Source organism: Jaculus jaculus, chromosome 2 (assembly GCF_020740685.1).
Source record: "Jaculus jaculus isolate mJacJac1 chromosome 2, mJacJac1.mat.Y.cur, whole genome shotgun sequence".
NCBI classification, from domain to species: Eukaryota; Metazoa; Chordata; class Mammalia; order Rodentia; family Dipodidae; genus Jaculus; species Jaculus jaculus.
In genome coordinates, this window is record NC_059103.1 from 205,073,953 (window position 1) to 205,086,668 (window position 12,716).

The following is a 12,716-nucleotide window of genomic DNA, read 5'->3' on the forward strand; positions in this document are numbered from 1 at the left end:
TCTGGAGGGGGACACAGAAAGGCACAGAAGCTGCCGTCAGACAGTAGGCAGGCCCGCTCAGACGGGACCTTGCTGCTGTCTCGTGAGCCAGAATTGCGCTCTGGGCGTGGACAGACTGTGGAGCTTCTGGGTCATGGAGCAAGCCCAGAGCTGGCATGGAGAGGTGGGGTCTGGGGCTGGGCTGAGTTTTAAGGATGGCAACTAACCTGGCAGAGGACACAAGACTCCTCGGTCAAGCGCAGGCGCTGGGAGAGCTGCGTAGGGCATATTGGGGACCTCATACAGAGAGAATCTAAAGGCCTTCTGCTCAGTGCATATGTTCGTACAGAAAGCAAGTTCACCCCCCATGACTTATCCTTTTGAGGTTTGATTAGTCCTTCACTTTGCTGAGAATGATGTTTAATCTGAGCTCCAGCGCACAGCACATAAACACAGAGAGAGACTTGAAAAATACACCCACCAGTTTTCTGACAGTAGGGAAGGACTGAGGTCAGGAGAGAAGGTGACAAGGACCCAAAGAATAGACAAAGAAAACATACCAAGGGTTGTCTCTGTGTGGATGAGTGTACCACTCGCTGAGCTGTGCCTCTCGTGCATATTTAGCCCCCTGCAAAGATGCCAGGGTGCTCGAGGGCCGGTGTTTTGCACCACCCTACAGACAAGGTCCTCCCGAGAGCGCCAGCTGCCCAAATCAGAGAGCTGACTCCAAATGGAGGTGTCCCACCCCTCACACTGGATGCGTCCCCACGTGCTGACCACCCCTGCCCTCCCATCCTTGAGCCAAGGGGAGTGGCCACCCTCTTCCAGGTCTGCCTCTCACCACTGGTGCTGGGGGGTGATAAAAGGACACCTGTATGTTTTCAAGCAAATGAAGCAGAACAGGTTGGTGGTCTTAAGAATTCACGCTCCACACATGGGAAGCTCTTGGATGGGTAGCAGCACACACATTGTCTGGCTTCCTGCCCCCAATGCTCAGAACGGGCCTCAGGGTGGGAAGGGTTCATACTGACCTCACAGCTGGCTGCCTGGGCAGAGCTGGGGCAGGGTGGTTCCCTCCCATCACCTGGCTGCCAGTGCTACCAGGCAGGCATCTTTCTCCTCCAGACTGGCTTCCCTGGTCAGACAGAGGGTGAATGGTATCTGCAGTCACTTTGTGAGGAGCCAGCTGGATTGGGGTAACCGTCCTCCATCCACGTGCAAGGGGCTCCACAAAGGGCCCTGGCACAAGTCCAACCCATTCTCAGAGAAAGAACCTAGTAGGAAGAGCTTGGGCTCTGTAACCACAATGCTTGGGTCATCTTAGAGTGACTTTGCACCTTCTGAGCTTCATTTTCCTCATCTGTAAAATGGGTACACCTATGCTTTTGGTGAATGAAAGAAAGTCCCCAGAGCTGATAGAGCGTGACCCTGGGGATCGGGAAAGCATTCCAGGGTCCATGTGCTCACCGAGAAGGGGCCAGTCAGGGCGGGGAACCCCTAGTTACAGAGGCCAAGGCCTGCATTTTGCCTCTGTTCTTATAGACAGAGGAGACACTGTAGTGTTCTCTGGTTTGCAAACAACGGGGAGGGCTGCTGACTGTGGAGGATCCACTGATCCACTCACACAGCTGACCCGAGGTCTGGAGTTGAACCTTTCGGCACTGTGACATGATGTTGTCATCGCCAAATGTGTTGGGCCACATTCACAGCTCTCCTAGGGTGCGAGCTGCTTGTGGACCGCAGGTTGGGCATGCCTGACTAGCGGCTGCCAAGCCAATACTTGACGTCTCCCAAGGCCTCTGTGGTCAGTTAAAGGGCAGGATAGGAGATACCTTTGTGGCCGTTAACTGAAGAAGTGGGGCCTGGCACAGGTGCTCTGTCAGGTAAGAGCAGAGAGAGAATGTCTTCCCCCAGCATACCTTACTCATCGCAAGTGCACCGATGATGGAGAAACACTAGTGTCTTTCCTCATGGCTCTGGGTCTCCTGTTCCCCGGAGCTTCTCCACACTCTGGAGACACGTCTCATGGACCAGCGGTCCTCGCTGGTTTCAACTCGCTGTGCCTGACTGCCCAGGCTGCCTGGCAGGCCTCCCACAATTTCTTGCCTCTGCCAAGGCTTTGCCAACACTGCTTTGTCTCTGCTGCTCTGTAAGCTCCTTGCACCTGTGACGTGGGTCCTTCTGTGTGCACTGGCCCCGTGCCTCCATCCCCCACGGGGGACTGCTCAGCAATCCCGTGCATAGGGCCCTGTCCCGCCTTTCCTGGGCTCAGCAGAGGTCATAGCAGGCAACTAGTGCCTGGCGGGCTGTCGAGCTGAAGGACGGACTTTTCTTATCTCTTCCCCACAGGGGCTGGACAGCTTCATTCAAGACCCCTCTGCACTTAGGGCCACCGTCCAGCTCTTGATGTCCAAGGTGGCTGCCACACACTCTGTTGGTGGCGCTGGCCTCCCTTGGCTTATACCACAGTAAATCTCCTTTCTGGACCCTGCTGGAGATTGCCCTAGCCCCACCCAGAACTTTCCAATACCCCTGTAATAAGAAAAGTGAAAATATCTCATGGACGTCAGGGGATAAAGGAGAAAGGGTCTTCTCGAAACCACATGTCCACTTTTCAAACCTCAGCTCCGAGGGGCCAGGCCTCGCTGTCACTCACATAGGTGCATTAGAAGCAGCTGTTGGCCCCAGGGGCAGGCGTCGTGTGGTCCGGTCCAGGGTCCTCAAGTTACCTTTTCTGTATCAAGGTCACTCTACCACTTGAAAGGGGAACCCTTTCTTCCTAGGACAGGCATGCATGTGGCACCCAGACAGTGAAATCCCTCAGGTTCCTGACCACATTCCCCGATTCTGATGGATGTCTTCAGAGTCCCAGTTAGCCCCGTTCTATCCACACACATAAGAAGATTTGTGGGATTAATTCTTTTTGTACAGCTGAGAATATGAAATCATACCCACTGCCCCTCACATGACCCTAATCCTGGTTAATCAGGCTTCTCTAGGACTAGACTCTGACCACCGTTCTGACCTGCTATTCATACTTCAAGGGAGTCTTTGAACCCCAGCTCCCCAGCATGGGAATGAGGAGAAATGCAGGTGTGAGGGTCACAATGGAGACTGACCAACACTGCAGTGGGTTCTTCCACCTCTGTGCACCTCTTGACTGCTGGGAGATGGGTAAGAGGGTGCAGGAAAGAACAGCGAAACTGAGGCTAAAAAAACAAAAAGGCACGCTGGAGGAATGGCTCAGTGGTTAAGGCGTTTGCCTGCAAAACCAAAGGAACCAGGTTCGATTCCCTAGGACCCACGTAAGCCAGTTGCACAAGGTGGTGCATGTGTCTGGGGTTTGTTTGCAGTGGCTGGAGGCCCTGGTGCACCCAACTCTCTCTCTCATTCTCTCTGTGAAATAAATAAAATAGAATAAAAATAATAAAAAAAAAAGACAGGTTTCCTTACAGCCTTAGATGAGACCGGGCTGCTCTCTGGATGCCCACGCGTCTGTGCCCATGCCCTCTGCTCTTCCCATGCCCCAGTGATCCTGACCGTCCATGCTCACACACCGGCTGTGGCTCCCAGGCTGGCAATCCTAGAGACAGCAACACAGTCAGGCTCTGTCTATCACACTTATCTGCAGGGCACCCTGTTTTCCCAACATTATCTAGTATTTGCATTGCCACTGTCCCCTGCTGCCCTGGTCCTTCCTGGTGGCTTCAGTGTGTTGGAAGTGAAGATGACCTGACCACGTTCCCGTATTCTGATGTCGTCTGGTCAGAGGAGAGGAAGGACAGTGTGGCACTGAAGGGTAGGCTCAGGATCCAGCCCGTCTTTCTTAGCCTTGACCCCGAGCAAGCCCCTCCGTCAGTGGCCTCGGCCTCACACTCTGTCGAATGGGGTCGTTTACGCCGGCTCCACCGTGTGCTGTGGGCAGAAGACCTGCCCCTTAGAAACCCTCACATAAAGTAAAGCTACAGACAGATACCAAAAGCCCTGTGGGCACTTGAACTATCGAACTGAACTGAGCGTACCAGTTACTTTCCTCGTTGCTGACCAAATACTGACAGAAGCAGCTTAAGGAAGCGTTTGTTTGGGTTCACGGTTTGAGGGCACAGTCCGTCCCAGTGGCAAGAGCCACCATCACGGTAGGTCACGTTGTGTCTAGATAGAAAGCAGAATGAGATGAATGTTAGCGCCCCACTCTGTCTTCTTTAGGAACATTCAGTCTGGAAGTCAGCTCGCGGCATGGTGGATCTTCTCACTTAAACCTTGCAGGATGCTCCCTCCCTTCACGGGCTCACCCGGAGGCATGCTTTCTGTTTCTCTGGTGGTTCTAAATCCTGTCAAATTCCCATGGAAGAGTGCTCACATTAGGTATCTACAAAACCCATGTGGGGAGGTGGCACCCTCTGGGGTGGGCGAGCTGAGCGCCAATCCAAAGGGGAATCGTTTGTGTCTGCCAAGATAGGGGGAAGGGCAGGTAAGACCATTGGCCCCCTGATTGGGTTGGAGATGTGTCGTGGGCCTGTCTTCAGAAGCCCCGAGGATCCTCCTGAGAGCAGAGCGGGAGTCTCTACTTTCCTGCACCGGCAGGGCTCGGGAATAGATGGGCTTGGGTCACGGTCAGCTATGAGGTAGCCAGGTTGCAGGTTCCTTGCCGCTGGCTCCTGTGACCATTCACTCCATTCCCATGAGAAATGGTGCTTTCAAGTGATTGGAGACTCACCAGGGAGCCTGAGGAGGCATCACGACCCTGGGACTTGGAATGTGACCCACCTAGAAGTTAAGGTTGCAGAAGGAGCCTTTGGTTCCAACCCTCGCCACAGTGCACAAGGGTGGTATGAGCCTGGGCGATGGTACTTAATGATTGGCGAGCGCTACCCTGCAGCCATTGGAAGCTGGTCTGGGAAGATCCCATAATGACTGGCTAGTAGGTTGAGGGGCACCCAGGACCCAGGGTGGGTGAGTCAGCTGGCTGACTCCTGCAAATCCCATCAGCCGGGGAGTTTCCGGAGTAGCCTGGCTCTCCAGGGTGCAGGCAGGGATGCCCGGGCGGTTCTCGGGGAGCCCAGCGCCTAGGCCGTCCACACACCTCTGCCTGTGGTATCATGCAGCAGCAGGGCTGCGGCGCTCACCGGATAGGTCAGCCCACTGGCAGGACGTGGGCTGCTCTCCAGGTGACAAGGGAGGGGAGTTTGGGAAGGGTGATCTGCAAAGACATGGGCCGATGGTAGAAAATAACAAGGGTGGTGCCGTCTCTGAGGAGGAAATACTGGAATGTTCCCGAGCCTGGGGCGAAGGGACAAGAGCACTGAGACTTGCTGAGCCCCTCAGTCAAAGTGACATCTGGCAGGAGCCCTTGCCTGCCCTAGGGTGGTCTCCCGGGTAATTAGGAGCCTAGCCAGCTTCCCCAAGTCCTGCAGCCAAGAGTATGGGGACCACGAACAGAATCATTTTCTAAGTCAGTCAGTCCCAGGCACCCCAGAGCCAAGAAGAAGCACGAAACGCCCAGAGTAGTGGCTACGTTGTCCAGCGAGCTCTCAGCGCAGGCCCTGGAAGCCCTCTGTGTTAGGTGCCCCACGGGAGGTGCCGTTCAAGAGAGGCCCTGATTTTGCCTGCTACCAGCTGTAACTTGGGCACACCCCCACGAGCTTTTCTGTAGCCCGGGTCCTGCCTGGACTGTGGCTCTACTCCTCCCTCCGGGCCCCTCACTCCCACCTATTTTCCAGCTGTCCTGGCACCTGCAGCTCCTCCTTCAGGAGTCTCTGCCCTCCAGCCTGCAGACCTCGCGGGTCCTTACATCTCTCTCAGGACACCTGGCAGCCTTGTGCCCTGTGCCCTGTGCTCCCCGTGCTGAAGGCTATGAGGAGGGACTTCAAGAGAACATCAAGTATATGTAAACAGTCATGCAGTTGCAGAGGCAGTTCTGGTTAAAAGGCAAGTTCTGAGTCTACCAGGGCAGAGAGGGCTGAAAGTGCATGGAAATCGGAACTCAATCCCCTTCCGTCCCTGGGGTGACATTCCTTCTTTTCAGATGTTCCCGTGAAGGCCCTCACTTGGTTGGACGTAGCCCACTCACATGGTCAACAGTAATCTCTTTACTGACTGCTGGTAGGCATTAATATGTCTGTTAAACATCTTCCCAATAATAGACTTGTGATCGACCAAGGTGACACATCACATCTAACCACTGCGATGATGCTGTGCTCTGTAAGGACTCCTTCAGCCTCTGCCCCTCCCGAAGTTTCAGGAGGACAAGGACAACGTCACTCTACTTGTTCTGACCATGGTTTGCCCAGGCACTGGTCAAGAGCCCCTCAGCCTCCCGGAGTCACCTAGCAAAGGGCTCAGGGATTTTCCTTGTAGGACCTCACCCCGAGAAGCATCAGGAAGAGCCCCCCAGGCCTCCCTCACCTTGAGCTCTCTCCGTCCATTCAGTCTGAGGATGCCTCTGGGATCCTTCCCCTGAGAAGGTTAGAAATAGGCACACCAGGGACTGGGAAGATGGTCCAGTGTTAAAAACACATTCTGTGCAACATGGACCACCAATGTTCAGGTCCCCAGAGCCCGTGGAGAGTGGACGCAGGAAGTGTACTTGTCTGTGTTCCGATGTGCCCGCTGCAGTGGGAGTCGGAGTCAGGAGAATCCCGAAGCCCGTGAGCCAGCTAGGTTGATGTTCACAGTGGCAAAATGAGAGAGACCCCCGCTCAAGGGGAAGATGAGGACCAACTCCCTGGGCTTGTCTTCTGACCTGCACTCATGCTGTGGCTCGTGAATGCCCATGTGCACACACAAATCACACACATGCACACATACGCACACCACTCAGTACATCAGGCTGTGGAGATGTCTCAGCGGGTAGATTACTTTTCTTGCAAGCATAAGCACCACGGGTTAGATCCCCAGCACCCACATGGAATGGTGCTGTGTGTGCCTGTAATTCAACTGAGGAGGCCGACAGGAAACCCCAGGGTCCACTGGCTGGCTAGTCTCCCTGAATCACTGAGCTCCAGGTTCAGTGACAAATCTTGTCTCCAAAACTAAGGTGGAAAGTGCCTGAGGAGGATTCCTGCTGTTGACCTCTGACCTCCACACACATGTGCACCTGCGTGCTCCATCACCTACAAGTGTATATGCGCACGCGCACACAAAGAAAAAGAAAGGGCCACACCCGGGCATCCAGACCAGAGAAAGGAGGAGGTTCTGCGTAGACAATGGGTGCCCAGCAAGGGTTCAGAGAGAATTCTGCAGAGGTGCATCCAGGCCAGAGGGTGTTGCCACCCTGCACACCAGTCCCTGGTGCCCACATTTCCGCACACTCCCATGTGTGCACAGCACAGGCACATAGAGTTTCTCAAGGATTTTAATTATGTCGCAAGGTGCTTGATGCTGGGATCCACTGCAGGTGCACTGGTGCTGTTGGTGAATTTGGCACACAGTGCCTGCAGCCCCCCCCTCCCCACTCCACATAGCTCGTGATAAGGTGAGAGGAGAGACACGTGTGCATAGGCTGTGTGAGGCTGCTGCCTGCGGGAGGTGGCGTGCTGTTGTGCAGACCCTCAGTAGAAGGGACACACGCCATCATGACAATAGCAAGTACAGCAGAGTAAGTCTGCTGACCCAGAATGTGGTAAGTTTGCTTATGCCAGCATCGTCACAAAACAACTAGGCAGTATGGTAAGATACTATGTGATGACCACTGTGGTCACCCCAGAAATGGTGGTGTTTCGCCTCATTTATCTTCTCACAGGACCACCTTCATTCACGCACACATGGCCAGACATTGACTAAGACATCATCCTGGGCTGTAGAGATGGCTTAGGGGGTTACAGTGTTTGCCTGCAAAGCCAGAAGGACCCACATTTGATTCCCCAGGTTCCACATAAGCCAGATGCACAAGGTGGTGCGTGCATCTGGAGTTCATTTGCAGTGACTGCATGCCCTGGTGTGCCCATTCTCTCTCTTTCTGTCCTTCCCTCACCCTCTCTTGGTTTCTTTCTCTCTCTCTCTCAAATAAATAAATAAAAATAAATATGGGCTGGAGAGATGGCTTAGCGGTTAAGGTTCATTCCTGCGAAGACTAAGGACCCAGGTTCAATTTTCCAGGTAAGCCAGATGCACATAATTGGCACATGTGTCTGGTGTTCATTTACAGTGGCTAAAAGCCCTGACGTGCCCATTCTCTCTTTATCTCTCTCTTTCTTTCTCTCTCTTTTTCTTCCCTCTGACTGTAATAAATACATAAAACTAAAATCTTGAAAAAAATCATCTTGCAACATGTAGCAGTATGAGTGTTGAATAGCCCATCCAGAGGATCAGAAATTATTCTAGACATTTTGCATCCACAAAACTATAGATAGCAACAGTTCTGATATGTGTTAAATACTCATGGTTATGATTGACTTGGTAAAGTAGAAGGACTATATCTTTGGGAATGAACTCTCAAGACTGATCAACTAGCTGTTCATCTTTCCACTGAGCAGAGTGCAGTTTGACAGAGGCAGACAGGTCTGCGTGGGTCCTGAGCTGCCCCTGTGTTGGGCCTCAGGGTGGTACTGTTCTCTTTTCTCTGGAAGGTCAAGGAGAGAGAAGTCTCAAGAGCAACATAGCTGGTGATTGGCTTTATTTGGGACCTGAGGGAGTGACAGAGAACTTGTCACCATGGGCTAAAGTCACTATGGTCCAACCTTGTCAGATTTCCTACCTGGGCTTATCTTGGGCATTGGTGTTTTCTACAGGGAGCCCTGTCCAGCTGCGGCCAAGCCACCTGTCCACTGTAGGACCGTGGCCCAAGTCTGGGATCAGCCAGGCCCTTCAAGTTCCAGTTCTGTGGTGACTCCAAGAGGGTGGGCCTGGCATCAGCTGGTCAGAGAGAAACCAGACAGTAGAAAGGAGGGTTCCTATTGCCCTCTCTGGCCCTAGTGGTCACCTCCACATACCCTGTCCAGGATGCATGCTGCTACCACAGAGCAGGGACAGGGATGGGACATCTCTCTACCACAGTTCAGATGCCATGGCTCCTGGCAGGTGCAAGGTCAACCAGGTACCCTGTTAGGATTCAGGCCTTTACCACATCCTGCCCAAACCACTGGCAACTTTCTGTGCATCTCTGTCTGAAAGTGAGAGGCCCCAGACCAACCTGTGTGTGTCAAGTGGCTGGACCCCAAACCCACGTTAACACTTTACCTCCAGTGGCTCACTGAACTCTACACACAACCCCGTGGAGAAAGTGTCACTCTTATTCCCGCATCACAGGTGAAGAAACCGAGGCCAAAGCCCCAGGCAGAAGGGTTTCATTCAGGGCAGGGTGCTTACACGGGTGATGAAAGGAAGAGGGCGTGGAACCTGAGACCGTGAGGCTAGAAAGCCACGCAGAGTTAGCTTGGAGGTGGCAGAGACAGGTTCTGGCGTCCAGCACTCGGGTGGATGGGCAGCCACACAGTAGCCGCCACCACGGAGGGAGGCATAACCCAGACCCCACCATGCTGGTGTCCAGCCAGATGTTAGTAGTAGTCCACCTGGAGCCATCCATGCAGGGGAAGCTGGGAAATGTAGTTTCAGGCTTCCAGTCCCTGCAGCATGGTGTCAAGATGGAGTATGAAGGAGGCAAGGCCAAACGCTCCTACAATAAATAGACGGTGACCATCGGCCCTGGGGCAGCAAGAAATGGAGCTCCTCAGCTGTGGGCGGGCCCAGTGCGCAGCAGTGGTTCTGTGCAGTAGAACTCAGCTATTGAAGGCAGGCTCCTCCCTAGCTGGCCCAGGGCTTTGGTGTTAATGTGGGTCTATAGAATTCCCCTGGGAGGTTTCTGAACGTCTCCCTCTGCAAGATCTCCTGGGGGACATCTTCAGAGAGAAAGCTGTCAACGCAGTATCAGCTGCGTGTGCGCTGGGTACTCCTTCGCCACGGATGACACACGTGGCGGTGGCAGGAATCTGGGCCCGTGGGGCCTCCTGGCAGGACCCTCAGCACTGGCTCACTGGACCATGCCTGACATGAATTCTGCAAACGAGCGATTAAGGCACAAGTCACACACCCTTGCTCAGCAACATGGAGGTGCCGGGGCTCTGCTCAAGGAACCCTGTTTTAAGACCAGGGCCTCTTGTTGGAACTTCTTGCTTAGACGGGTCCCAGATGGGAAAGGAAAGGGGGTTGGCACCTAGACATTGGTTAAACGTCTAAGAGAACACTATTTGATGAGGAAAGCCAAGTAAGCTCAGCCAGTCCGTGGCCTCCCCGGATTACTGAGCGTGTATTAAATGCCAGCACTTCATGCCCATTTATTCCTTGAAGAGACATGATTTCCTACCACCTTGAGGTTCAGACTGGGTCGAGAGAGACAGGCTCATTCCCAGGGTGCCTCACCAGAACAGGGCGATTCAGCATTCACACCCAGGCCCAAGCTCACCCCCTCCAAAGCCTGTGATGTGTTCACTGTTGCCACGCACAGAGCTGCCAGGGCTCTTCCGGGTGACAGCTGGGACTCTGAATTGCCAGGTGTGGGGAACATTGTACATGAAGCAGTTCTGTCCAGTGCTGGTCCGAGAGATACTCATGGCCAGCCTCTCCTGCACACTCCCTGGATGGCCCTGGGAACCCGCAGTGACTGCATGCATGTGTGCTTACGTGCATGTGCATGCACACGCATGCACGTGCACACACACACACACAGACTCACACATAGAGAACGCATTGGGCTCCAGGGAAAGCAGTAAGGGCAGCAGTCAGTGTCTGGAGGGACTGAGGCAGCTCAAGCCGGCTCCCGCCACTCAGTGTAGCTCTCCCCTGCCCTGTAGTCTTTGATGCCTGATGCCCTTGGGTCTTTTAAATAACCCTGCTCCGGGACAGGCCAGCATTCCAGTTGGTCATTTTTCACAGGAGCCTTCTGGACTTTACAGAAGAAGGACAGCCGCACCCCTGTGGTACTCACACCCTGTGCCCCAGTGCAGCTGGTCACATTTGTGCAGGTTGCCCCCACACACAGCCCTAGGGGATGTTGTCAGCTCCGTTTTGTGGATTCAGAAGCAAAGGACCCAAGTTCAAGGGTCTGCCTAGGGAAGCACAGAAGCTGTTGTTTATTGTCTGTGTTTTTCTTTTCACCACCATCCAAGATCCTGGGCTGTTTCCACAATTAGAGTAGGTGGTTTCGAGTGGCCAGTGGCCAGGCCAGGGCTAGACAGCAGTGTGGGGAAGAGCATTTCTCCACAATAGCACACTTGAAGCCCGCCTGTGCTGGGCCGGCCTTTACTCTGTGCGTACCTGTTGTACCATTGAAGACAGCCAGATCTACAGAGAGAAGACTATGGGATGGTGGAGGGAAGGTACCTGGATCCTCAGAGAGTTGGCCAGAAGTCTTCCAGCCTGTGAGGGGAATATCCAACACACAAAGCAGCTGGTGCCAACCCTCTTCTGGGCAAGGTGGTGGTAGCACCTTCGTGTTCCCACCTGCCATCTGCTCACACCTGCAATGAGGTATGGGCGCCCTGGGACCTCTATGCCTGACCCTCCTCCCAGTGAACACCCAGTCCCTCGCATGTACAGGATGCCACCCCAAGACCCAGCAACCAAGGGAGAAAGGCTTCCATGTCTGGCTGTGGCAGAAGCTGACGCTAAACGGAGAACCCCAAGTAGCTTCAGCTGAGATGGCAGGGACCAGGGTACCCAAGGGAAGGGAGATAAGTTGGGGTACACACACTGTTTGCTGTTTCCCTCCTGTATCAAGTCGGTGCTGATTCCCATGAGGTAGAGCGTCAGGGACAATAGAAGAGAATGGAGATAGATGACTAAATACATAGAGAGGTGGAGTGAACAAGAAGTTTACCAGGTGTTAGACAGGTGGCTCCTTGAAAAGCCTGCCAACCCGAGCTCAAACCCCTAGCACCCAAAATGGCACAAAATGTGGCATGCATCTAGTGTTCATTTGAGACCCTGCCATGCCCATTCTCTCTCTTCCTCCCTCCTTTCCTCTCTCTCTCTTTCTGTCTGCTTTCAAGTATATTTAAAAAATTATTAAAAAAAATAAGCTTAGGGCTGGAAAGGTGACTTAGCAGTTAAGGTGCTTGCCTGCAAAGCTTAAGGACCCAGGTTCAATTCTTCAGGGCCCATGTGAGCTGAATGCACAAGTTGGCACACGAGTATGGAGTTCATTTGCAATAGCTAGAAGCCCTGGTGTGCCCATTGGCTCTCTCTCCCCCTCCCTCCCTTTCTCTCTCTCTCCTTCTTTCTCTTGCTCGCCCACAAATAAATAAAATCTTTAAAGAACAAGTTTACCAGGATAAGTCAATCCGACTCCAAGAGACCACACCCCAGAGCAAAGGAAATAATTCATATCCAGGCTGCTTTCTTTCCCTGTAGAGGTCCCTGCTAACATGTTGTGTAGCTCAAAAAAAAACAAAACAAACAAAAAAAAAAAAACAGTAGGAAATGGCAGCTAAATAGCTGGAAAGCTGAACTGAGCTGTGGTCATGTTGTTCGTTACTGTGAAGGAGCACCTGACAGAAACACTTGAGAGACGAGTGATCTGGGCTTGTGGTTTCAGGACATACCAGTTTATCATGGCAGAGACAATATGACAGCCAGGGTGGCTCTGTTTGTGGTGGTAGGCCATGACTTCCACATCAGTGAGCTCTGGTGGGAAGCTTTGGTTCCTGGCCTCCCTGCGTCCTGTGCGCATGGGTCTCCCGGGGGCGTCCAGGCAGCTGTGGAGCAGGGTCTTGAGTGGCCGTGAGTGTGATGGGAAGAAACAC

At 53.4% G+C, this 12,716-nt stretch overlaps 1 protein-coding gene across 2 annotated transcripts in view; it reads left to right on the forward strand.

Annotated features, from left to right (window-relative positions):
* St3gal1 (ST3 beta-galactoside alpha-2,3-sialyltransferase 1) overlaps positions 1-12,716 on the forward strand; it is a 92,618-nt gene that overhangs the window by 60,317 nt on the left and 19,585 nt on the right. The window lies entirely within an intron of this gene.